The sequence below is a fragment of the Ornithodoros turicata genome, chromosome 10 (assembly GCF_037126465.1).
Source record: "Ornithodoros turicata isolate Travis chromosome 10, ASM3712646v1, whole genome shotgun sequence".
Classification (NCBI taxonomy): Eukaryota; Metazoa; Arthropoda; class Arachnida; order Ixodida; family Argasidae; genus Ornithodoros; species Ornithodoros turicata.
The window spans coordinates 10,867,987-10,894,310 of record NC_088210.1 but is presented as its reverse complement, the minus strand read 5'-3'; the positions used below and the strand labels follow the sequence as shown (position 1 = coordinate 10,894,310).

At 45.9% G+C, this 26,324-nt stretch overlaps 1 non-coding gene across 1 annotated transcript; it reads left to right on the top strand.

Annotated features, from left to right (window-relative positions):
- The first annotated feature begins 7,278 nt into the window (after positions 1-7,278).
- Trnav-gac (transfer RNA valine (anticodon GAC)) lies at positions 7,279-7,351 on the top strand. The gene has a single exon. It is a non-coding gene; the product is annotated as a tRNA-Val (tRNA).
- Positions 7,352-26,324: the final 18,973 nt, after the last annotated feature.

The following is a 26,324-nucleotide window of genomic DNA, read 5'->3' as shown; positions in this document are numbered from 1 at the left end:
AAAACAGCTTGTTGTAACTTATAAATGTACCCTCTATACTCCGACACTGTAACTTCTAAGCAAAATCTCCAACGATAATCTCTTTGTTAGTTTCTTATCGTTCGTTTTCCTTTTGTTTTTCAGCATAATGCCGCGTTTCAGCCTCCCATTCGAGACGACAGTTGCGAATCTACGCTGTTATTTTTTATCTGTTTCAGCGTCACCTATACGTCAACTACATGTTATCAATGCTGTATGAACACAGATTATAAGTTCGCAGTCTGAAATACTGATAGTATGTTTCTTTCTAAAGGGTGGAAAACAATTGTCAATGCCGCAACCACCAAGATTTCCGATTTCGCTGCGTAGCCGAGCCTGGTCTAGGTCTATCCACACTGAGAGCGGTTTCCTTGAAACGCTTAACGCTCGTCGTCCGTCCGTTAACAAGTGTAATCTGTTTTAATCAGTGGTTTTCCTCGCGTTTATCATAGTGTCGTCAGGAACAACGGAAAAGGTAGATGTCGCTAGCAAACAAGTATATTTTCGGTGTTCTCAGTGGAAAGTGTAGTGAGTGCGAAGATTGCAAAGAATATATAACCGAAAACGAACGTCACCACCGCAGCCCTAATTCACACACTTCATACACTGGGTAAGTGTACATTTTGTGCTAGGTACGCGCGTTATTTTGATAGCAAGAGCTCTTAGCGCAGGTTTGTTGTGATTATGGCAAGCGTTTTGCGGTCCTGCATATGAACGCCACTTACGCTTGCTACTTTTCTGCTCTTACTTGGTCGCCAAGTCAATACACCGGCGTGCATTTTGCGAGCTGCGGATATATGCATCGAGATATATAATTCGCAGCTTCCTACTTGTTGTATTCTTACGATATTCTAAGACTCAATCGCGGAGTGAACGCCTTCCCGCATTTATGCTGCTTTGTACCTTGTGCTTTGTACGGATTTGAATGGTTCCGTAAATGTTACTCTCATTGCCCAAACTTTTGTTCCCAGGATCCCACATGCAGGTTCACATACCGTCACCAGCGCAATGCAGTACCTCACAAACTCGTCCCAGAGCGCCTCCAACGCTGATAACGCAGTAATGTAGTCTCTCCTGCGTTACTGTACACTCATATTCCTCAAGGTTGTGTGCGTTTTATGTAATACTGTATTGCCATTAGCGCTCGCCTCTGCAACACGAATGTGGAATAAATTTTTTTCTGCTGCAGTTCTCCATTTCGTTGGGTGTGTTCAGCTTAGCAAACATAGGTCAGTTGTTTTGACTCGCTAGCTTCCTCGCACTTTTATGCATTGCTTCTCACTTAGAAGATAGTTCTTTTTTCCACATACATGATAAAGCGACCATGGTTTCTCCTCACACCAGAATCGCACTTGTGCACAATGTGTCACCTCTCGACAGACTTCTGTTTTTGTAATATACATATGTTCAAGATCTCCTTTTCTGCTGGTTCATTTTGGTACATTGGTGTGTTCTGTAAATGTCTGTCCATATCCCACGCACAGGGTGTTTGTTTTTATTCGCATCACACTAGCGCTCATTTGACAGGTGGGTTATGTTAATTTTCGCAAATTAACCCATCCGTAGTTACAAACATTTCCGACATTTCCTGACGCATGTGTTTGTAACTACGGATCGACTAATTAGCAAAGATTCACATAACCCGCCTGCCAAATGAGCGCTACTCTGTTGCGAATAAAAATGAACATCCTGTATAAAAAGCCGCACGTTGGCGTAACCTTTACGGGCAGGTGCTGGATTGAAGGCCGTAACCTCTAATTAGTGGGTTTCCTTGTAACTTTTATAAAAGGGGTCACTCAGAGGGTACCTGGTAGCTTCTGAAATAGAGGGTAAAATATTGCGATTTTTTACCCTTTACTAAAGGGTACGGAGTTAAGAGTGTACCAGGCCTCTTTTCCGGAGGCTTAACATTCTTGAAATAATGAACATTTATGATTACCGTTTATGAGCCACATATATTATTTCAGTGAAGCAAAATAATTACACTTTCTTAGCACTAGCTAATTTAACCATGAGGTCGACCAACCGTACTTTGCGCCATGGCGAACGTTATTTCACCCCGCGAGCATGTACTAAGTTTGGTTTACAGTCGGGCGCATACAAGCCGCCGCGACATATGAATTATCATCAATTCTGAATTGAACATCGATTCTCTCCCTCTACGCTCATTACGAGCATTATATATTGAATAAATTTTCAACTATCAGGCTCACATGAATGAGAGATTGTACGGTTTTGACAAGAGTTGTCCTATACAGTTTTGCCTAACTGTTGATTGAGTGAAATTTCCTGTCTTTTCATTTTCTTGATGGTTACTACAATAGAGTGTTTTTGTTAACAGACGGATGTTTTGATAATATCAATTTTGCATGAACGATGTGTGCCGTGTTACCAAGTGTACACGCTTAAAAATGAACTTCACCGCATAGCACGCTCCTAGCCAACCATCATCTCAAATGATATCTTTATGTGCCCTGATTTGTTCAAAACGGGAGGTGTACGCCTTTTTTTGTGACAATTATGAACAGCACAAGTGTCATAAAAAAAGGCGTGTACGTCTCCCGTTTTCAACAAATACAGATAACGATATCATTCGACATGATGGTTGGGCGTGCTATGCGGTGCAATTCATTTTATAGTCGTGACGACGCCCACTTCTCTGTGGCCAATAACGGCACGAGCCGATCCTGCCACAACCCCCCCCCCCCCGCTCATTTTTAAGAGTGTACACAGGGGGTCCGGTCGCGTCAAGCTGCACGCCAGCAGCTTTTTGCCTGACCTCCCCACCAGCTTCTTTGGGAAATCGAAAGAACTGAATTGAGTTTAAAACTCAGACTCAAACTTGGACACATTTTTGACGCATGGCTGCGTCAAAAATGTTTTAAAATGAAAACTTCGTGGTCACATACATATTGTTAAACACGAAATAATGATTAAATATGACAGCAGGAAAGATGCAGAGGTAGGTACAGTGCTGGGCAAAGGTCTACAGAAAACGCTTCGGCGCCTTCCTTCGTCATAGTGACCCGCTAGCAACGAATGGTACGGTACGGACTTGCAAACAGGGGACTGAGTTACCTACACCCTTAAAAATGAACTTCACCGCATAGCACGCTCCTAGCCAACAGTCATCTGGAATAATATCGTTATCTGCCCTGATTTGTTGAAAACGGGAGGCGTACGCCTTTTTGCGACACTTATGCTGTTCATAATTGTCACAAAAAGGCGTACGCCTCCCGTTTTCAACAAATCAGGGCAGATAACGATATCATTCGAGATGATGGTTGGCTTGGAGCGTGCTAAGCGGTGAAGTTCATTTTTAAAGGTGTAGACCCTTGTTTGTAAGTCCATACAGTCCCATTCGCTGCTACACTGTTAAAACAGAACTTCACCACATAGCACGCTCCTAGCCAACCATCATACCGAATGATATCATTCCGTGTCATGATTTGTTCAAAACAGGCAGGAGGCGCCTATCTGGGGTGGGACAAGATAATCTGTCCCAGATAGGCGCCTCCTCCCATTTTCAACAAATCAGTGCACAGAATGATATCATTCGGAATGATAGTTGACTAGGAGCGTGCTATGTGGTGAAGTTCTGTTTTAACAGTGTAGCGTGTCACTCTGAAGACAAAATTCTCTGAAATGTGTTCCGTAAACTTTTGTCCAGCACTGTACAGTTTATGATAAAGGAAGGAAGGAATGCTAAGGACTCGAATGCTCACACCCCGAAACTGATGATGACGACCGAGATATCTGTGAGGATGCGTGCAGATTCTGTGTCACAATATATTTATCCCGCACACGCACGAGATATCTGGAGAGGAGAGAGGAGGAGAGGAGAAAGGAGGAAAGGAGAGGAGGGAGAGGAGGAGGGGGGCTTCACAGGAAACATAATTTCGGAAGTCGTGGATAGGTGGGATCGTAGTGTGCCGATGTGACCTCAAAATTGGCGTTTGCAGAGATCCTGTCCATTGGCTTTCTCCGGTACAGGAAGGACTTTAAGAAGGCTAAAACTCATTCCCTTAATTAAAAACCAACGCAGCAATATACAGAGACAAGGGCGAGGAACCACACAGGACAACACCGTATACTCGCAACTTGTTGAAGTTTATTGGAAATCGTTCTTATATATACCATATACCTTCTAACTTATGCGGATTCCAATAGGTAAATAGTGTATCAGAATGTTTTCCAATAATTTTCAACAATAAGTTGTGAATACGCTGTTGCCCTGTGTGATTCTTCGCACCGGTCTCTGTATTGCTGCGTTATTTTTTAATCATGATTTACCAACTACCCCGTTTTTCTATCTTAATTGATCTCCTGTTTGCACGTCACTTGCCTCACGTTCTCCTCCTCCCTGGAATACATCGTGTATTCACACGAGCGACATCCTCACGGAATATTCTAGTGGAAGAAAAGGCGAAAACGCTGCTCACAGAGCCGAATTGCAGTCCCGTGTTATGTTGAGCATTCATACGGTGCGGAACATCGGGAGTGGCGTATTCCGCACTTAGCAGACGACACTTAGCAGACGACACCACCAGCGTCTTTTCCTGTCGTCTGCTACGGAATATCTTGTGGTCTGCGTAGCAGGATATTCCCCACGGTTAGCAGTGTGCGTGAAGACTTTAGTCGTTACTGCGACTTTTTTTTTCACGGCTCCCACCACGACTTAAAGTGGAAATAAAATTGATTCATTCATTCAAGACACGACGTTGAGAGCTCACACTCACGTGACAGCAGAAAGCTATGACGCTTTTCGCGTCTTCCGCTTCTGGGGGAATGTCGCTCGTGTGAATACACGGACACTGGGAGCTTCCTATTTTTCCTTCCTCCATGGACATCCCCCACTCTTTTATCTTTCTCACTCGTTCATTTTTCTCTTCCTGTCACTCCATGATTAACCTGACCAACCCCTAGTTCTCGTATAGCGAAGTTACCGGATCTAAATTCGTTGGAATCGCAGTACTATCCATACCGTTCTTCTTTTCGAACGATTCAATTAAAAAAGGGAAGAACAAACGCAGAGACCGTAGCGACAGGCACACTATTATAGCGCATAGTAACTGCGCGCTGTCCGAATCGCATTTCTGTTAAAGTAATCTCTGACTCGCGTGACTTGAAGGGGATGTCCGCTCCGTGTAATTTCCGTTTCCTTCTCTCTCTCTCCCCCATCTCTCCTCTCTCTGTTCGGAAGTGTGAAGCCAGCCACCGACCCGCCGGGTAAGAGAGATCGTTCACATTGCGGTTTTTGGCGATGCGAACTGCTGCGGCTTCAGCGCCCGTGACCGTTAACTGGGTCATAAGCTCTGAAAGATTACGTCATCAAAAGGCGTACTAGTAAAAGTGTGTAATCTTATAGGGACATATTAACTGTAGAATGTGCGTGTTCATGATGCAGATAACGGAGCAGGGAAGTCGATGTTGAAGAGAGTGTGAATATGTTTATTGGGTAGCCAGACTAATGTCAGGTTGTTGTTATTATAATAAAAAAAAAGAACACGAACGAATTTTGCTAAACTTTCTTGGTGTTGTCTTCTTGGAAGGCATCTCCAAGTGGTTATCATTTTAACTTTAGAATTCAGGATTCCTCGCGGACGCCACCTTTAAAGGAGGTAAGAACTCCTATCTGCATGTATTTAGTTACGGGTTTAATAAATGTAATATTGTTCTTCTACGCTTCGTAATTCTGTTTACAATCTATTGTTAAATTCTTCTCGTTCATAACTTGTGCAGCGTTAATATGAAAACGCACTCTCTTTCGTATTCGGGCGAGTACACGCACCACCGTCCAGATACCTGTATCCATCGTTACGTCATCTGAAGAACTGTAGCACCCAATCAGACGCCAACGCGGAGGTATACATAACGTTCTGCTTTACCCTCTTCAAGATGAACTTCACTACATGGCACTCTCCTAGCCAACCGTCATCCCGAATGACAACATTTTCGTCTCTGATTTGTTGAAAACGGGAGGCGCAGTCCATTTTGTAGCCGCGCATAATAGATACATAATAGGCTTCGCCTCTCGTTATCAACAAATCATGGGCGAGAACGTTGTCATTCGGGAAGATGGTTGGCTAGGAGCATGCCATGTGGTGAAGATAGGCACCTATCAAATTCACCTATACAAACGGTGTCACAGACAACACGTTGAAATCGCCGTTTGGAGCCGACACAGTCGGCGGGCTTGCTTGGTAGAGTTCATAGCTCCTTTAACAGTGTGCTCATCTCATACAGTTCCCGAGAAATAGAGCTCCTAGAAGCGAGACCTTAAAGCAAGAAAGAAAATATACCCTGCTGCTGAACAGAAGCCCACAAAGGAGGCCGGTGTCCTCAAAGTACTCAAGCTGCACCAACCAATCAGGCATCGGGCATACCGTGCCATTGGAAATTATTTTCCCATTGAAATTAGTATCAGTGCTGCTGTGTCCGAGTTAAAGTATAGGTAAGAACTTCTATATGTGCAGGTGTTTAGTTACGGGTGTAATATTGTTCTTCTGTGCTTCGAAATTCTATTTACAATTTAGTGTTCAATACTACTCCTTCATAACGTGTGCAGCGTTAATATAAAAACGCTTTTTCTTTTTTGTGGGATACGGGCTAGTAGATGTACCGCCATCCAGATACCTCTGTCCATTGTTACGTCATCTGAAGTATTGTAGCACCGAATCAGACGCCAACATGGAGGTATGTACACATAAAGCTCTGCTCTACACTCTTAAAAATGAACTTCATCACATACCACGATCCTAGCCAACCGTCATCACGAATGACAACCTTCTCGTCCCTGATTTGTTGAAAACGGGAGGCGGAGCCTATTTTGTAGCCATAATGCCGTACATAATAATCTCCGCCTCCCGTTATCAACAAATCAGGAGCGAGAACGTAGTCATTGAGGACGATGGTTTTCTAGCAGCCTGCTATATGTGGTGAAGACACGGACCTGTCAGATTCATCTATTCAAAACGTGTCAACAACTTAAAATCGACGCTTGGAGCCGACACAGTCGCCGGGCTAGCTCTACAGAGTTCATAGCCCCTTTAAGGAGGACAAGGAAATGTGAAGAAGAAGATGACGTTTTGCACGCAATATACACACGGTCTTTCCTGTACTGCGCTTTAATTTATTTATTTATTTATTTATTTATGCCGCGAGAGCTATTGTCCAGAATAGCCATACTTCCTTGACAGTGAAAGAACTGATGTTCTGAGGCTGGAACAACATAGAAAGGACAAATACATACAAAGCCGTGTTAGCTTAGCTCAATTGGTAGAGCCCTGGACTGACAATCCAGAAGATGTGGGTTCGAGTCCTACAGCTGCCTCGCCTTTTCAGTGACTTACATCTTTCATCGTTAATTCCTTGACAGGCTCCCGAAACTCCCTGAGAAATGTAGCTCAGTTGGTTGTGTTGGTAATGAAAAAGTAATTATTGCGTACTGATCGGAGACATCAAGGTACATATTTTCCTCAAGTTGCCGTGCGCTGTAGGGAAGTTGAAGACCACGAGAAAGTGTGTGGGGGCATCTTGTCGGATAATAAAGGGCTCCATAGACTCAGAACGCACACTTCGTAATACCACACCACACCTAGCCAACCGCGCACTGTAGGATGTGCTACCTCTCATTCCCTCTGTCACACGGCCGGTACTATAACTACTTTAGTGACGCAACCATTTGTACTGTACCGTACGGTACCGTTTGTACTGTGCGGGACACTGTTATCTAAAATCTCCAGCCCATAGCCGAGCAGTCCCCTATCGGCGATGTCTTGCACGAAGGAACTATGCCGACACAGTCTCCGAGGGGAGGCCACACAACGTCACCTGTCGGAAGATAGGACCGTCGCGTAGTCGTCGTCGTCTGCTACGGAGAGCAGTTGAGTGCGGCCTCCCCTCGGTGAAGGTATTGGTATAGTTCCTTCGAGCGCGACATTGCCAATAGGGGATCGCTCGACCATACAGCAGTGACATAAAGCCGCCAATAAACTACCCTCAGGCGGCTGCTTTTTTTTTTTTTTTTTTTTCAAAACCACCATTTTGTACCTTGTCTTGGTCGCACGCCATAGAAAACGTCATTTTGAAGTGATGTCATTGAGCAGGTACACTGCGCAGTGCTCTATTCAGAACTGCAAACGCGGAGGGAGTGGAAAAAAATTGGGGGTGATTATTGGCAGTTGCATTTTAACAGTGTTGTGTATCATTGCCGAGATGCATCTCAAGCTGAAACAGCAAACGCTTCCCTGCGTTGCGGAACTGCAGAGGCGTTTGGATAGATTACTGAGATTATCACTGGATGATATCGTTATATTTTGTTGACACAGCATCAGGAGGTATAACGTTATAAGTAGGGTTCCGCGTTTTAGGTTTTCATTTTGGGCTTTGTTTTTCGATGTTTATTGATTTTCACGAAATCGGCGTTTTTCGATGTTTTTCCTGGCGTGTACATGGTTTACCTGACAGTTATCGGTGAATAGAAATCGCAACGTAATTTCCGCGCGACGGTCGTCCAACATGGTGTTGTTCGCTGCGGTGTTCGTTTTACGGCTAACGAAAAAATTAACGGGAATTTTTCACAACCATCATATTTCTGTATGGTTTTCTGATCTGCATCAGCAACCTGCTGGGCATATGCAGCAATTTAGGTCTGTCATGTCCTGGAATATCCCTCTTTATTCGGTGTTTTTCGATTAAAACAGAATGAGATAAAATTTACCCGGCGTATGTTTTTTGGTGTTTATCCATTAAAATCGAAAACGCGGAACTCTAGTTATAAGAAGCAAACGTTATAACAGGCATGGAAAGGACCTTCTTACCATGGAGCATTTGTGAAACGTAGCGCGTGGCGTGCCGTAAAAAAAAAATCCGCGAGATGCAGACGTACTTTCAGGCCTAGATATCGACCCTTGTTGTCAGAAGTGAAAAAAAAAAAAAATGCTCATTGAGAGAAAATACAGCGAGGAAAACGGAAACTGGCCTCAACGCTCCCCCGTCTCCAAGTAGCATAAGAACGGGAAGTGAGGAAGATTCGCCACCTCGATTTGTCGAACCTATAGCTGTGACCAACTTAGGAGGGAAAGGGAACCTACTGCGTCAACTACATGCGCCGTTAGAGACAAGGATATGCAGTAGCGTGCCAGGAGAAATAATGCAGCGTCACCATATGTCCCATCAGTTGCGGAGCGCACTTTCCGCAGCAGCCTACTGTCATGCGGCCAATCTTAATAGCCGATACAGAAGCAGACTGAGTACGATGGATTTCGTTATCTGGCGCAGGAGGGAGCGTGACCTCCCGGTGCCCAGCCATCCCATCCGCGGCGCAGTAACCTTTTGAGAACAGACGAATTAGATTTCTTTTGCTTCTTAAGCTGATACAGGACTATAGAGAACTCGTAAAGGCGCCTGCACTGTGTACAGAACGCACAAAAATACCGACGATGCCATTCTGTATTGAAGAGGCAAAAAAAGCGCCACGAAAAGCAAGAATCGCTGAAATACGTCAAGCCGGCCGTTGATCTCGGCCAGTACATGCGTCCACCAACCATGATGTGTAACCCGAGCAGTGTTTACCATGTTAGGAATGTTACCGAAGCGCAGAGTTGTATGATCGATCCGGGGTTCAAAACGAATATAAGCTTCCGTAATCGAATTTCGAACCGTCGCGATTTCTCCCCCAAACCGAATGTATCATGTATTTTCTGAAGTTTCGCTCGCGAGCCCAATAACGCCACGAGGGACGATATACAAGGTGAGCAGCGCTGCCTCGTACGAAGATTCATGGGCATGGATTACGAGTACGTGCATGGGCGCCGCCTCTTGCCCTCCCCCCCCCTCTCCTCCCCCGGCTTCAGCAAGTAACCACTGCAACACAATCATAAATTATGATTCCTGTTTTCTCTCTGTACGTTCCAGGTTCGTCGGTATTCTGTGCCAAGACAATGTAGTAGCGGCCATAGTTGACGTAGATAGGATTAGATGCACCTTGAGTACCGTACCGTGAACCCCCCCCCCCCCCCGCCCTTCCTTGGATATACTCTGTACGTGGGTTTGGTTCGCTACGCTTCGGGTACATAACTATTCGCTTCGTATTCACTTCGGCTTCCAAATCATTCGATGCGCTATACTCTTCGTACAAATGGTATTTGCTCGATACCCTTTGTCTACACTCTTAAAAATGAACTTCACTGCATAGCACGCTCCTAGCCAATCATAATCTCGAATGATATCGTTATCTGCCTTGATTTGTTGAAAACCGGAGGCGTACGCCTTTTTTGTGACAATTATGAACAGCGTAAGTGTCACAAAAAAGGCGTACGCCTCCCGTTTTGAACAAATCAGGGCAGATAACGATATCATTCGAGATGATGGTTGGCTAGGAGCGTGCTATGCGGTGAAGTTCATTTTTAAGAGGCCGACAACGGCAAGCCCTTTCAACATCACCACCACCACCATCATTTTTAAGAGTGTTCATGCATCGGTACGCTCTGCTCTGGCTCTCAAGCAGTGTTGTGCGTATAGCGGCGCTACTTGTAGCGGCACTACTGTAATCGCTACGTTTTTCAGTAGCGGAGGTGTAACTCCGCTACATTTGTTATTTGTAGCGGATAAGTAATTTCCGCTACAATTTTGAGTAGCGAAACCGCCTCCCGCTACCGCTACTTTTGAGGGAGAAAATAAAATAAATTAGACGCTATAGTACGCCCAGTGAACTGGCTGTCAGATCGTGTAAGCCCGACTCAAAGAAGTCGAGCCGCGGGCGTCGCTCAGTCCTGAATCTCTCTAGCGTATATATGGCACATATTCATAGGCCATCGGCGAGAAAGTATATAGCGGAAGGGTAATTGCGCTACATTTTTCTGGTAGCAGTAGCGGTATCGCGCTACATTCGTAAATTTGTAGCGCCGCCAGTATCGCGCTACTTTTAAATAGGGTAGCGGGTACACTGTAAACTTTTTCACACCTTTAAAGGTGTGCGCTATGAACATTCAACCTGGTTGCGTAACATTGCATCTCCAGGATGATATTTTACAAAATTTGGAAAGCATTACTAAAGGTCAAGTGTCAGTGCAAATCTTGCTTTCATTATGTCTTGGATATCGTAGGTACGAGCTAATGCATATATGCATCGCTATCGATAATCGAGCACGCGCAAGTGTCTACAATACTGTTGAACCATGTTGAGATGTTGCAATACTCAATTTTTGGAGGACAGACAACACTCGAGTAAAGAAAATTTGTGCGAAACCGTGCTCCATTATGATGTTACCAAAATTACACCTAAAAAGGCGTGCGCCATGCACGTTGTTACACCTTTAAAGTTGTGAAAAGATTTAGAGTGTAGCGGTATTTCGCTACCTAAATTGAGTAGCGGGTACAACAGTGCTCTCAAGCCGCCACAATCGAGTACACACGACAATGTACAACAAATACCCGCTCAACATATACGACAAATGAGAGCAGGAAGTGTACTCTGCTGGAGGCCAGAAGGGATTCTAGCCTGTAATGAGCTGCTCACTATATACGCAGCAATCCGGCGGGCGAGCGCAAGGCCTTTTCAGTGATGCACGATCCCTTACAGATACGAACTCATTGAGGACGGGTTATTTGCATCTGACGCGTCAGTAATCTCTTTATCTCCTTTGACCGGCCCGAACTTCATCTGGCGCATAGATAGCGCCTGATTTCTATGAGGGACTGTGAAAGTGCCCCGCGTGCGCACGATGACAGCTGTGTATCCTCTCTATAGACATTTGCAATATAAGCAAACCGGAAAATGCAAAGTAGTGCCATCTTGCAAGAGAGTAACATACTGGGCCTTCCACGTGGTTCGAATCCCGCAGCGCTAATACGATATTTAAAAATATAAACGTACTGGTCACGGACAGACGTGAGCATTAATGAATTTACGCTAGTGAGCTTTTGAAGCAGAAGACTTCACTGTATAAAACATGGGTGCTTAAACATCGTTCAGAATCAACATTCACTTTGCCCCTGATTTATCTCAGAAAACGTGTCATTGAATTTTAATTTAGAAAAAAAAAAAAAAGATTCGACACATAGAATCATGCGGTCAACGGCATTTGTTCTTAATGTATTCTTACCATCTCCTGACATGCGTGCCATGTAACTTAAGTTTAATCATGTAAATTTTTGCTCGGAAATTTGCCAAGTAAAGGTCACTTTTTTACCCCACCAATTCGCATTGGTGCCGAGCGTGCCGAATTTACTCAAATTAATGATAACTAGCAGGAATATTGAGGAGCCATTGTCTCGAAAAAAGAAAAAAAGATAGCCGAAAATCATGCTCTACGAAGCTCGCAAAGGATAGCGCGCAACGAATTTTTCAGCGAAATCATTGTCAGTCAGAGGAAAGGAAGTTGGAAACCCAGCCCGCACCGGCATGGTAGAAAGATATAACATATAGACATAGCTTACCGAGTCCGGCCTAGGCTGGGACCATACCTTCCCTCTTCCAATTTCAGGGACTGTCAGGTTTTCTACTATCACTCTGCGGGCTGGGTTTACAAGTTTAAAATTTTAAAAATTTACATAATTAAACTTAGTTTGCATGACATGCATATCAGCAGGCGGCAAAAGCCTAGTAAGAACAAATGCCGTTGACCGCATAATTCTAGGTGGCGTAGTCTTTTTTATCAGAATTCAATGGCACGTTTTCTGGAACACCTTGTGTACTATACTTTGCGTGCATGTAAAGTGTTACTGGTGGTGGGTGGTGGTGGTGGTGGTGATAGGGCTTGCCGTTGTCGGCCTCACGTATGTGGGCAACGTCACGACTCACGCCCTGGGAAATGTGCGTCCTGGGCCGACTTCTAAGGGAACTGTGCCGACATATGTCTGAAAGCGTCTGAGAAAAAGTGTTACTGAACTGGAGTACGCCTCCCGTATTCAGCGATCAGAGCAGAGAACAAATTATTTCGAGTGCTCGTTGACTAGTGTCATATTGTAAGATTCTATTTTTACAGTGCACGCATATCTGTGCAATATTTTTCCCTAAAATCCCTAAAGTATCCATCACAGACCGTGAAATAGGCGTAGAGAGAACGTTGACATGGTATTTATGTATCGTTTTATCCCGTCAAGAATAAAGCGCTTGCTTTCCTCAGGTATCCAGCAAATGTGATATGCGAGGTTACAGTAACACTGCGCTGTGCCTATAGCTTGCCGCACCCCAGCTACGATCCTCCATATCATCGAGGACTGTGAGCGGTACACGTGTGAACGCCGGGTACTTCGACGCCAACTCGAACCCCTCGACCATAGACCATTCAGCCTGTCCAAAGTACTTGGCCCATGGAGCTCCCCTGCGCATCAGTGCCGGGCTCTTCGCTCCCTTTTTGCTTTCATGCAAGCCACTGGACTCCTCGAAGAGCTCTAAACAGAACTCCGACCTGTCGTCGCTTCACTCTCACTATAATTCATCCTCTCATATTAACCCCTGTGAAGTGGGGTAGGGTCCTGTGGCTATACCACGGGGAAACATCCCATGTCATCATCACTTCTTCATTTATTGTTGTTGTTGTTGATATGCGAGGTAACTGACCACCCCACTCCATATTGTGTCAGATAACCCAGTTTACCTTATGGAGAGTGAAAACCCTCTAGCAAGATTAGACTCTCTACATCGCTGAATTATTATGACTCCATTATGTAATAGCAACAACATATATATTGTGATGATGAAGTGGGGAGGTTTTCCACTCTAGGAGTGGAACGCTACCCATTATGTAACGCTGGTAGTTAAGTAGGTAATGTTTGCGAAACTTAGTCTGAGCGAGCTGTTATTGTATACAGTCGGACCTGGTTTTATGAACCCTCGATATACGAATTCTCTCAACTTACGAACGGCTCCACAGGGAACCAAACTTTTTCCGTGTATTTCGACCTCGTTTTACGAACCCTCGATATCCGAACTATAAACAGATTATTAGGGAACGGACCCAAAGTAGCCAAGCCATTCTGACCTCGGTATACGAACGGACGTTATAAACGTACAGAGGACAGGCCAATGGACCTGAGGATAATCAAAGTTCCTCAGTACATGCTGCCAAGGTCAAACATACAATGTCCCAACGCCACTACGTTCCACAAACATGATTCGCCATTTCCTGAAAGAATAATTCGGGCGTTTACAGCCGAACGGTTGTGAGTTTGGACCAGGTCTCCGAGATGGAAACCTCTTGCCGTTCCAAGAGAAGGCGTTCAGTCCTGAAAGCCGGTGACAAGCGTGATCTTTGCCGTTGGAAACAGTCAGACTTCTGTCATCTCTTCTAAACAGGATAGACCCCGCAGAAAGTACGGTGCGCAAAGCACAATTACGCAGTATTTTCAAAAATAAAACTTATTCAAATCAATTTCCCGTGGTTTTGTGAGGTATCTGTGCACTGCACGCCTCGGACCTCGGTTTACGAATACTTCGATTTACGAACGATTTTCTGAGAAACGAAGGGTGTTCGTAAAGCGAGGTTTGACTGTATCTCAACGATAAGAGAGACGTAAATACGATACCACTTTCCCACTTTCCATGTTTCGCTTTCTGTTTACCAGAAGCTCGCTTTGTTCCTCAACCGATGGCGATGGTGAGCGGGAGGTAAAGTGTACTGATACGTTAATGCAAGCGATACGTGAGTATACCGCGGACTAAGAGCCTCTAAAACAATGCGTAGGAAAGTTTACAATAGACGCCGGCACAAAGATTACAGGAAGTCTGGCACCACACGGCTAACGAAGCTCGGCCCTGTGAATGTTTCCAATGTTACAGGAAAGTAAGAATGCATTGCGCCTCCAGGCTATATACACTATTCAGACAAAACTTCTCCGCACAACACGTTCAAGGTCGACCAGTACTGAGCTGCACTCTAAAGACAACTTCACCGCGTGGCACGTTAATAACTATAACCGCCATTCAAAATGATATCGTCATATTCCGTGCATTATTTATAATGAAAGCCGAATTCATTCTTTCTGCAACATTGCACTTATATGCGACTTGTCACAAGTTGTCACGCTTGTCACAGGCGTGTCCGGCTGTGACTTTCCTCATATGAGAAACGATAGCTGTATCGGTCATTGGTCGTTAGTGATTGGCGCACGGCGTGTTGTGCAATAACGTTCCTCCCTAGTCCTTTGCACTCCCCGATGGACTCACGCACCCTCTACGCATCTTCACCCTCCATATGTCCTTTCTTTCTTCTTCTTCTTTTTTTTTTCTACAGTCGTGACGATGCCCACTTCTGTGTGGCCGACAACGGTGAGCCGATTCAGTCGGCACTCCCTCTTTCCCCTGCTTTCAGGGACTGGGAGGTGACACGGTTACGAATCCGGGAGTCGGCTGTCAATGCTGTCCGGCGGCGTTTTCCCTGGGATCTTCCTCAGGCGCTTTAGAAGACAAATGTTTGCGCAGTTCTCCGTGAGGTCGGCCCAGGACATACTATAACCCCTGGATTGTCGTGATGTTGCTCTCTTGTGCGTGGCCTTATACTACGGCCCCCCTGTCCCCCTAACCCCCCTGTCCCCCACTCATTCCTGCTATCCTCTCTCCATCTGTCTACGACCGTACGCCGCTCATAGCCACAGTTGCTTCGCGGCGCTAACACGGAACTAAAAAAAATAGCGTCACGCGATACATTTGTTTTTTTGTTTTGTTTCCGCAAGTTAAAGCTCATCATCGATGCATGAGGCGGCACTGTACTCCTTCACCCTCTCAGGGTGAAGGGAAGACGCCCCAGTATCTTCCTTTTTTTGTTTTTTTTTTGTTTCCTTTTCGTTTTATCCCCCCACCGTGCTCTCCAGGGAGACAGTAAGAGAAGATAACTCTATCATACGTTATTATATGCAGTGGTGGCCAATAGTTAACTACGTGTAGTTAAACTACTAGTTCAACTACCTGATTGTAGTTAAAAAGTAGTTATCAAGTACTTGCAGAAATGTAGTGTGCAGCTACTAGTTAAACTACTATTTCGAGTAGTTAGGTTACTGCAGGTGCCAACTACTACAGATTTTGCCGCAAGCTTTACGGCACGATTGTGCTTCCGACTTTTACTTTGAGCTACTTGTTTCATGAGAACGGAGGTGCAGAGCAATTGTGCCGTGCATGTGCACTAAATCTTCACTTTTATCACTGTTTGTGATCCATATTTAGGTGTCCAAGAACACTATAGAATGGAATTAGTGTTGATGGACGACCGTAAGTAGTTACAGATGTAGTTAAAATGCATTGCAATTGTCAAAGTAGTAGTTTTAACTACCTCTCCTGAAAAGTAGTTGAACTATATAATAGTTAAACTTTCTCCATCACGAAGTAGTTAGCAGTTACAGTTAAACTACTGTAGAAATATTTAGTGGCCATCACTGATTGTATGACGTAGAGAGATCAATGGCCAAGTCAAATGGTCGTTGTGGTGCAGAAAAAGTTAGAGTGGCTCGAGCGTGCATCTGACGCTACTCGCTTCAATCAAACGTGCGCCGTGTTCATTGGTAATTCCCTTCGCTCTTTATTTCTTTCTACGCTCAATTAATTTAATTTACTTTTACTTTACTTTACTTTCAAAGCTCAACCCACAGTGGCACACTGTATATTGCACTGCACGCAAACGACCAGTGCAGATGAAAGAAGGATTCAATTCCCATCCCCGATTAGCGCAGTTCGCCACAATTCTCTCTAAACACGCATAGTAAAAGGCTGAAAGTCGAACTTAACGTTCGCCATTAGTGGTCCAGGAAGATATTTATTGCGACACTATATGCTAATGATGACAAAATAGTGAGGTTCCGAAAAAGACATATATGACGCAGTGGACGTGCGCACGGCTTTTACGTCGGACGTTGGAGCGATCGACAGCAGGTTTGGGAATTCGGAACCTCTTTCGCCGAGGGCCATTAGTGGAAAATCGGAGCTCCGAGGTCGTTTGTAATCGTCATGTAATCGCTCCAGCAAGGAATAACGCAAACATAATAACCCGGAAGTAGTACTAGCAATAGTATAACATATTACCAGTATCAGAAAAACTGGAGGAGATTAAGTATTTGAAACATGAAACATGAATGCCCGTCAGTTCTGGAATAGTTAGACATCGGGGGGGGGGGGGAGGATATGTTTAATAGAATGAGAAGAAAAAAGGAAATGTCAGCCTGGCTAATGCAGCGTGCTATTCCAAAAGAAGAAAGAAACTCAAAATAAGCATTTGTAGATGCAATCGTTTTAGCGACGAATAATGCAAATAGAATGACGCCAAAAAAGTACTATATATATAGTAATATAGTCTGACATACTGGAAATATGAGAATAACTGAAGATGCACTAAACTAAGAGCAATGTCGCAATACTATACATCACTTTGCGATTGTCTGAACTCTCCCTTACCGGGTCCCGTGGAATAGTGGTTAGCTAAGATGATCGCTTTCCACGCCGAGAGTGTTCTGGGTTCGAATCCCCGCACCGGCTGCGCCCTCTGGGGCTCTCCATGGGTCTTCCGGCAGACTTTCCAGACGAACGCCGGCACATGTGCGCCCATGAAGTCAGCCGAGGACGCACACTAACCCGCCCTGTCCCCAGCTCCTTCCTGCTGTCCTCCCTCCATCTGTCCACGTCACTACGCCTCTCACAGCTACAGTTGCTTCGCGGCGCTAAGACGGAATCAAGAACTCTCCCTTCGTGATATGAAATATAATATTATGCGTGCCTCTGTATGTAAGGAGGAAGCAGCTCCAAATTTTTTTTATCCTTTACAGAATTTTTATAATAAAACTTAGATCATCCTATAGGAAAGCGTATCTAACAAGTGGATAACCACTGGAGGACTAATTATCTGAAATTCATTACTTGCCTTATTAATTATGTGTGTTCGGATAAATGTGAGATAGCAGAATTGGAGCCAGTCATTGTTTAAATCTTTTTTAATATTTTTTAAATCCTTTAAATCTTTAAATCTATTCTAATTTCCATTTTTTCTAAATATCCTGAGCACGTACTTCTAGATATGAAGCGCAAAGACTTCGCTACGCAAATGAGCCGAAACCGAAACCACGCACTTCTCGAGCGCTAAAGGAGCGACAGGGGTTCGCGTCGGAGAGTCACGTGTTTTGTAGCGAAGGAGCTGATTGGAGTAGGCGCCGATGCGACCGCTTTCCGGCTCAGATAAACCGAAGCGATGTCGATTCTGCGCAGGAGAAGTGCGTAGTTTTGGTTTCGGCTCCTATGCATACCAAAGTTTTTGGCGATTTCTGCCTCAAAGTTCGTGCTTGTATCGGGATTTGTTTAAAAAGAGGGTGGATTCAAATAAAGATTGCCTCTAAATCTATACTGTCTCGCATTTTACCGGGTTGCTTAATCCACGAGCAAAAATGGCATCAGTGCTCCTCTCACAGCTTTAAAGAAAAACCTATAAAGGATAAAAAAGAAAAACGCCCCCGTATAATACGTGAAAGGAGCGGGGATGCTCGTAAGAAGAGCACACGTGATTTACGACAGTTGCCCGCTAACAATGCTCTAATGACCTGCTGTCCAGGATAGAAACGAAAGATAGGAATCCGGGAGGGCCTAATCGCACACATGTACAACGAACTAAAGGGGCACCGGCCACCCGTTAAGACTTGCACGTGACGCCTTCCATGCGACGTGTGACGAGCTCTTTTCGTTATAGGGACAGTGACGTAATCTAAATAATAATTGGGACGTTTCTGTGACTGCTTGAAAGTAAGACCTTATGAGCTCGTATCTGCTCCGCACTATTTAATTCTCAATGACAAATTAGAAAGCGAGGCACATGAACACGATAAAAAAAATCACGACGCTTGAATATTGAAGAGTGTGAGCTTGTGAGTGTCACAAGTCCTTCGAATTGTAGAAATACTTGAATGTGTCGGCACTGATTTTTATCTGAGATGTTTCTGGGACCTCGATGAATGTGAAATCACCTGCGAAATCACAGAAGTAAGTTATTATTTTTTCTTTACCTTCATATTTTCGCGACTTAACCGACGCCTACGTAGTTTCTTGCCATGCTAACTGTGTAGTAGCCTTGATAACAACTGCACTCTTATTTTAGTTCTCTTTATTATAATGTACTGAGAGATATCACATAGACTGCGGCCCACCAGAGTGAGAATGGACAGGCAACATGCTCAGGTTGCTTTTATCACGGTGACCCTGGTCCCCCAAGTTCAATTGCACAAATCCTTGCATGTTGAAGTGCCTCAACCTCTTCAGTGTACTTCAAGTTCACCAGAAATCGGTGCTCCTAGTACAGCACTGCTACGCGTTAAAGAAGTGTGGCAAAGAAAGAGCGATGAAAGCGCACTTTTAACGAACCACCGTTGGGACAGCGAAACGAGCAGCTTCGTCGAGCCTTTGCTGGTGGTCACAACCACTGCTCCTCGTTACGCTTGCTCGTTTAGCTTACCGCACCGCGACGTCCTCTCATTGAGGGAACACCAGTCTGCGAGCGAAGCAACAATTACTTCGACCAATACGGTCCATTTCGTTTCTGAGTCTCTTCTTTTGTTTCGATGACTCGCAAAGACGTCGTCATCACGTTCTATCTAGTTCTCCTTCTCCTGGATCTCGCACGACCACCTTCTTTCTTCTTCTTGTTATTGCGGGCTAGAAGGACTGGTGTTTTTTTATTCGGGATACACACCCTTGTCTCAGTTGCAAATGCCAGACAGCCCATCACAGCGCTCATCGATGCGGCGTGATTTCTTATGCCTGGTTCACACTGCAACTTCTATCCGTTGCGGCAACGGTATAGATCCAGTGTGGAGGCGGTTGTCGTAAGACGCGCTGTTCAGACACATGTGTTCTGGAGACGGACAACACTTGCGTTTGATCACTCACGCCTTCATTCCACAGACAGCCATCAACGAGCAATAGCGCAATGGTCGGCGTGGTGGAGTTGTATTGAAGCGTGTCTACGGCATACGCAGCAATTACAGCTTCTTGTTTCGCCAACGTACTTTCAACGAAGGCAGCCATGTCGGAAAAGCAACGGCGACAGCAGAGCAGTGATGCGCTTGCGCGGTGCGCCGTCGCTCATTGGTCAGCTGCATAGTCGGAGGTAACCCGTACCGCATGGAGTGCGGTCGAGCTCAACTCTTGCGGTGCGTGTGCTCTTCGGCTCGCCGCGCGTGCTTCGTTGCCATGACAACCGCGCCGCACCGCATCCGCAACGCATGAAAATGCAACAGTGTGAACCAAGCATTAGGTGTGCGAAGTCGAGCGACAATCCAAAGGCTTCTGTTAGTGCGCTTGAACAATAGCGCAAATGAGCAAATGAATACTCCGAGCTGGAGCGGGTCAGACCGCATCTCACACCGGCTCCGAGCATGAGAAATCGCGTAGAAGATCCGAACGCGGCAGGTTCGAGCAGTGGAGCGGAGAGGGAATGTTAACTCATGAAAGAACTGATGTTCTGAGGCTGGAACGACATAGAAGGGACAAACACATACAAAGCCTCAATTTGCCTAAGAAATTAACGAAGCCGAACGAAATTAACGAGCCCTGGACCGGCAATCCAGAAGATGTGGGTTCGGGTCCTACAGCTAGCTAACCTTTTCAGTGACTTTCATCTTTCATCGAATGTTAACTCACTTCCGGTGTTTACCTCGTAGTCAAAACGACGACGACACAAAATGCAGAATATGGCAGGCATGGCAGCCCGGAAACTACGGTTCCCCGCACATCTGCCCGCTGGGACATTTCATCATTGTCGCTCATTTCACGTGTAGGGGAAGACCATCTCCTCTACAAACCGATCACTAAACTGAACCCAACTTCCAAAAGTGGAGTAAGCAATAGGGTACCTTGGATTGTGCGAGTCATAAGCATCGTTCGAAATAAAAATATGCTACCTGGCAATCAAGACAAGATTGTCGAAAGATTCAGACGACTTCAGAAGGTACATATATCGTGCTTGTTATTAGACAACATATATTGCAGAACTGAACTCTACCACCTTGAATCAACGTTTAATCTGCTACAATTCACCGATGTACTGTCAACAAATCCACTTCTATTCAAATCCAATCCAATCAAGATCACACAAACTAAACAACACGACCTAGTGATGCCTACTGTTGGGCACAGCTGATAATATCCGCACAACCCTGATAATTACGGTAATTAACTAGCATAATTAGGGTTGAATTCTCGTGACACACAACAAGATTATGGTAATCTAGAATGGGATGGTATGTTGAACGAAGGATCAGTCGGTCGGAACGACGGCCGCGTCGACAGGTGGCCACCATGCACGGGCTCCTTGCGCTGTCGCTTCCCGCGCCCTCTCCGTCACGTGATACGGTATGCGAACAGCATCTGAGCGTGCCCCGGAGTACAGCGCGTGAGAGAAATAGAAGGAGTCTGCCCCAAATCGAAAATAAATAGTAACCCAAGTCTGCGTGTGCTTATAGCTGTCGTAAACGCTCGTGCTCCGATAGCGTCTTCAACTGATTGCTTCCGGTCGCTTTAGAGCGCTTTGGAGAAACGTTTCATCTTCGACTGGTCGAAACAGAGCACTCTCACCGCATTTGATTGGTTCATTTGGAGCTCTTTCCTCCAACTCGGAACGCTCCAGAGTGCTCTCGCCAACGCCGTCGGAGCGGTTGCAAAATCTGATGGCGTTCCGATCACGTGACTGCGCCGGCTTCCGCTGACTAGTGTTTTTGTATGATGGTAGTTTCCGTAGGTTACCACAGCGTGGGCTCACGCTAGGACGGTGCCGGTAGAACAGACGAGCCAGCGCCAGTAACGCGTGGCGGCATGGGCACACATCGCCGTCATCATGGGTGGCCACCGTTGGTTATACCCTCACCCCCTCCCCCTCTCCACAACCGGCGTGCATACTCATGCATCATTGCTCAGAGGCAGGACATGGTTGGGAGAACGATCTCAACCGGAAGCGATCTACCCTTCTCGACAGCCTCCAGACACCATCCTTTCGCTACAAACTGGGCTTCGTGTCATCGACACGCTGTGAGACTAGTTTCTGGTCAGGTGACCTGGCGCACATCATCATGGACTGTGCAGTGTCTCAAGCAGCCATAGACACCTTGATCTCGAGTTTCAGTACACTATCACTTCCCTGTGGCTCTCTAGACGAGATTTTGTACCCGCAGTCTCTCCTCACCCTCATCCGTAGAAAAGCGCGAGACGCGCTCCTAGCTTTCGTTTCCTCTGTGGGGCTGTCGTGAACGCTTTCCTTATCTCTCCTTCCTTTTGTACTAATTTCTATATCTCTACGTTTCTAACTTCTCATTTCTTTTAGTTTCTGATCCTCCATATCCTTTCTCTTTTACTCCCTCGCCTTTCCCTTCCCCTTTCCCCTCCCCCTTTCACAAAGGAGTGAAACTTTGTCTGAGGAGGCAGACCTAATATAATAGCCTAGAATAAAGAATAACCTCTTCATTAGACCATCATACTATCACCACCACCTGCGAGGCAGAGGTCTCCGCAAAAGGTTTTATTTGCAAACTCATGCTCGCTCAGCTCATTCGACGCCCAGAGCATGGGCCCGAACATGCTCATCAACGAGTTTTTGTCTCTGTAAGCAGTTGGGACATATACGTCGCGAATGTCATGTTCCTCCGCCCAGCAGCCCTGTATGGCTATCCTTTGTTCGTAGTCTTCTGCTGCCGTTGTAACTGTTCAAGATATCAAGAAACACTGCTCGCGACACGCTTGTCTGAAATCGCAGCCCATATTTCCTTGGTTGCCCTCGAAAATGTTGTGCCAATATCATGCTTAAAGGTGGACCACATGGTGCGACGTGTTTATTACTCGAAACAAATCATCCTGCAACACCTGGAGGTGTGAGATGGGACAAAAACACGATGCGCCGATTTCAGACAGCCGTGTCCGGCGAGCAGTATACTTAATGAGCCATATAGCGACGATAGTGTGCAGAGGGTTTCCACAGAGTGGTTCCCGTTCGACTGACCTGCACAGCGCCCGCGATAATCCGAAGTCATTCGTTATATCCGCACAGTGAAGCTCTCCGTCTCCTCACTCATACTCATTCACTCTCTGCTCAGCTCATTCGCCGCACTAAGCCTGAGTGAGTATGCTAATGAGCGAGCTCTCTGCCGAGGAACGCCCGGATGACGAAATTCGAAACGTTGTAAGGAATGAAAGAGTCTTGCTTTGAAAGTGGCATTGCGCAATCGCGCTTTCGTGACGCGCAGAGCGCACCAAACTTTAGCAGCGCGCGTCGAAGGTTTCCAATTAATACCGATAAGAATGTTAGGTAAGGTGAACGGTAAAACATTCCCATTAGCATTTGAATCATTGTTCAGTTTCAACGACATCGGAATATTTACAGTCGTCGTGTTGAAAGCCCCCGTGAACGAAGCTAAGCCCGTATTGTCTAAGCCCGAAAGGAGTACATAATGACTCGGTACAGGTCAAGGAGCGCTTTCGTACATACATCGACGAAGAATTCTTCACTAATGGGGAACAGCGTTTCGAGACAGATGCATCGCTTTGTTTAATCGTTTGTTGTTTGCGTGCACTAATGGAAGTCTCTATGCAACGTATTGACAAACGGCCGTTCAACCTCGCGAAGGTCCTCGGACCGTGGTCGTACGCTGTCCACCAGATGCAAGGCCTTCGTCTTCTTGCGGTGTGCTTGTGCTCCACCGGTCTGGAGACGGATCTCTGAAAGTGTCCCCCCTCCCACATCATCATCTCCTCATCCGTTGCCAATGTGCAATAGGGCAGTGTACTGCCTCAGCGGCGGTGAATCGCCCATACATCATCATCATAATCCAATGTATGTGTGTGTGCGTAAAACTGTAGGACATAGCTTTCACTGGTCGCTCTCTATAGGCTAGAAGTTGGACCTGTATACCCTCACAAAAAAAGTTCTGTCCAAGCATCGCCACGTTTTATATACATACCGTGCGTTCCACAGAACGTGTTTTGGCTGTTCCTCCCACTGACTTTTCACTAGATTTCACCCCGCTATATGCTGTCCGAAGGGTACCTGTGGAACGATTCTTCGTCCCGTCGCTGACAAAGAATTTCAAAAGAGCGTACCGACATACAGAGCCCACTACAAACCAGTAGAGCGTATTCTTGAATAAAGAGAAGGCCGTAACTTCTCTGACGACGGATACTCAAGTGCGTTAAATTTATCTTAGATACGTACTCCGTTCATTATTTACTATAATGAACATGGTACGACAGTTGGCAAGAAGATAAATCAAAAATGCGAGATTCTTGCACATGGCACGTTAGCGAGGGAGCCATCACTATACTGTTGTGAAGGGAACCAAATCGGTGGTTCGTCATCGTTTGGGTGTCTAACATCTAGTCAGCTCAGATTTACGGCCCGCACCCGAAGCCACGTGGTCTTACGCGTTCTTGACCCAACCGGCCTGCTAAGAACTGAGCCCGACACAGGCCGGCCTCGCGGCTGCACAGCCCTTCCCTGTACTACACGCAGAGCCGTCGCGAAGCCAGTTTTTTGCGCCTGGTTTGCCAAGCCAAGCCAAGTTTGCGCCTGGGGCAGGGCAAATCTGAAGCGCCCCCCCCCCCCCTCTCCTCTCTCGTTGACGCCAGAGGTTCTGTAAACAAAGAAAAGAAAACGCTTATTTGCACTGGCGAGATCGCAAATTCAAATTATCCTGATTACCGCTTTATAATATCCAATTAAACCTGCCAGGGCCTGCCGTTCGGAGCCCCCTCTTGCGAGGGCCCCCGGACGCCCGGGCGCGCGCGTCGCTATACGACTCTGCCTGACAGATTTATACTGTGAGCCGTCTAACTTATCGGCTATGAGCTCATAATAGAAAGACAGTGCAAAGGCGTTAGGTGTTTGACCCTCCAGCAAGAGGCATGCAGCTCCGACTGCGCTTGTGGATTTTATTGCGTAGCATTCTTTGGAATTCGTTTATTAGGTTCTGTGCACTGTCGGTGTTGTTGTGATTGTTGCCGCTGGAGCGTATCTGTTGTTGTTGCTCATGCGCTGTCGTTGATGTTGCGCACGTGTTATTGGCCGCGAGACTACGTTTTGGTAGGTTACGACCCATTTCTGTTCTTTTCATTTTTTGTAATATTTTATTTGTGTGTTTCTTCTTCTTCTTCTTTTCTTGAGTTGCAAAATTGGTCGGGGGCCGAGTTCCATTGCTCCTTTTTTTTTTCTTTTTTTTTTAAGTGTACGTATCAACTTATACTTCAATGTTATAGCGTAAAGCAAACCCAGAAGGAATAACGAGGTAATTGTGAGGCTTGTCGTCACATCTTTCACAGATCGACACCCCTATACGCTCCGCAAGTAGGTTTCTGCGCCGCAGAAGAGGCCGAGGGCGTGTAAAATCACGTGCGCGGCGGCGCGCCGCGCTCCCATTCGCCAGGGTCCCTGCCGACTCACGTGGGAACGACAGAAAGGTAAACGCTAAACAGTAGCGAACCCGCCATGCGTTTCGTGTGTTTTCCTTTCTGTTAAGCGATACGGTGCTAAATACCTGCTGCATATTTATGATTGCACATCGTCGCATTTGGATGTATAGTGCCACTTTTTTTTTATATTTCTGAAGCACACCCGGCTTCGTCTACGGTTGGAGAACGCGACCAACTGTTGCTGCTGCTGTTGGGTGCAAACGGAGTCCTACACTCTTAAAAATGAACTTCACCGCATAGCATGCTCCTAGCAAACCATTATCTCGAATGATATCGTTACCTGCCCTGATTTGTGGAAAACGGGGGGCGTACGCCTTTTCTGTGACAATTATGAACAGCATAAGTGTCACAAAAATGGCGTACGCCTCCCGTTTTCAACAAATCAGGGCAGATAGCGATATCATTCGAGATGATGGTTGGCTAGGAGCGTGCTATGCAGTGAAGTTCATTTTTAAGAGTGTACTCCTAGAGCTACGCTTTGTGTGCTTACGTGTTGTGCTGCGTTTTATGGTGGCTACAGGAGCAGTTCAGGCATGATGCATTACCACGCTCTGCATTCGTGGCGGAAACGAAGAGCACTCCGGCAGGTCACAGTTTAATGTGGTGTCCTGAGTGGCCCCATAGGAGTTCTAACGCCTAATACTAACAGTGGAGTATTACATTTACGAGGAACGAGCCCCATCATTGTCCGTTCGGGTGCCACTGCCACAGGATCAGGCTCCCCTGTTGCCTCACGTTGTAAGATGCGAGTTCGATCGTTCGTGCTGAGGCACGGTGGTCTTCGTCCCGTCGTTCACGATAATTTAGAGCGCTGTAGCTACCACGTGACTGCATTGGACTACCTGTGGAGAGGACGCTCGAAGTCGAACAAAATCCGAAAAATGTT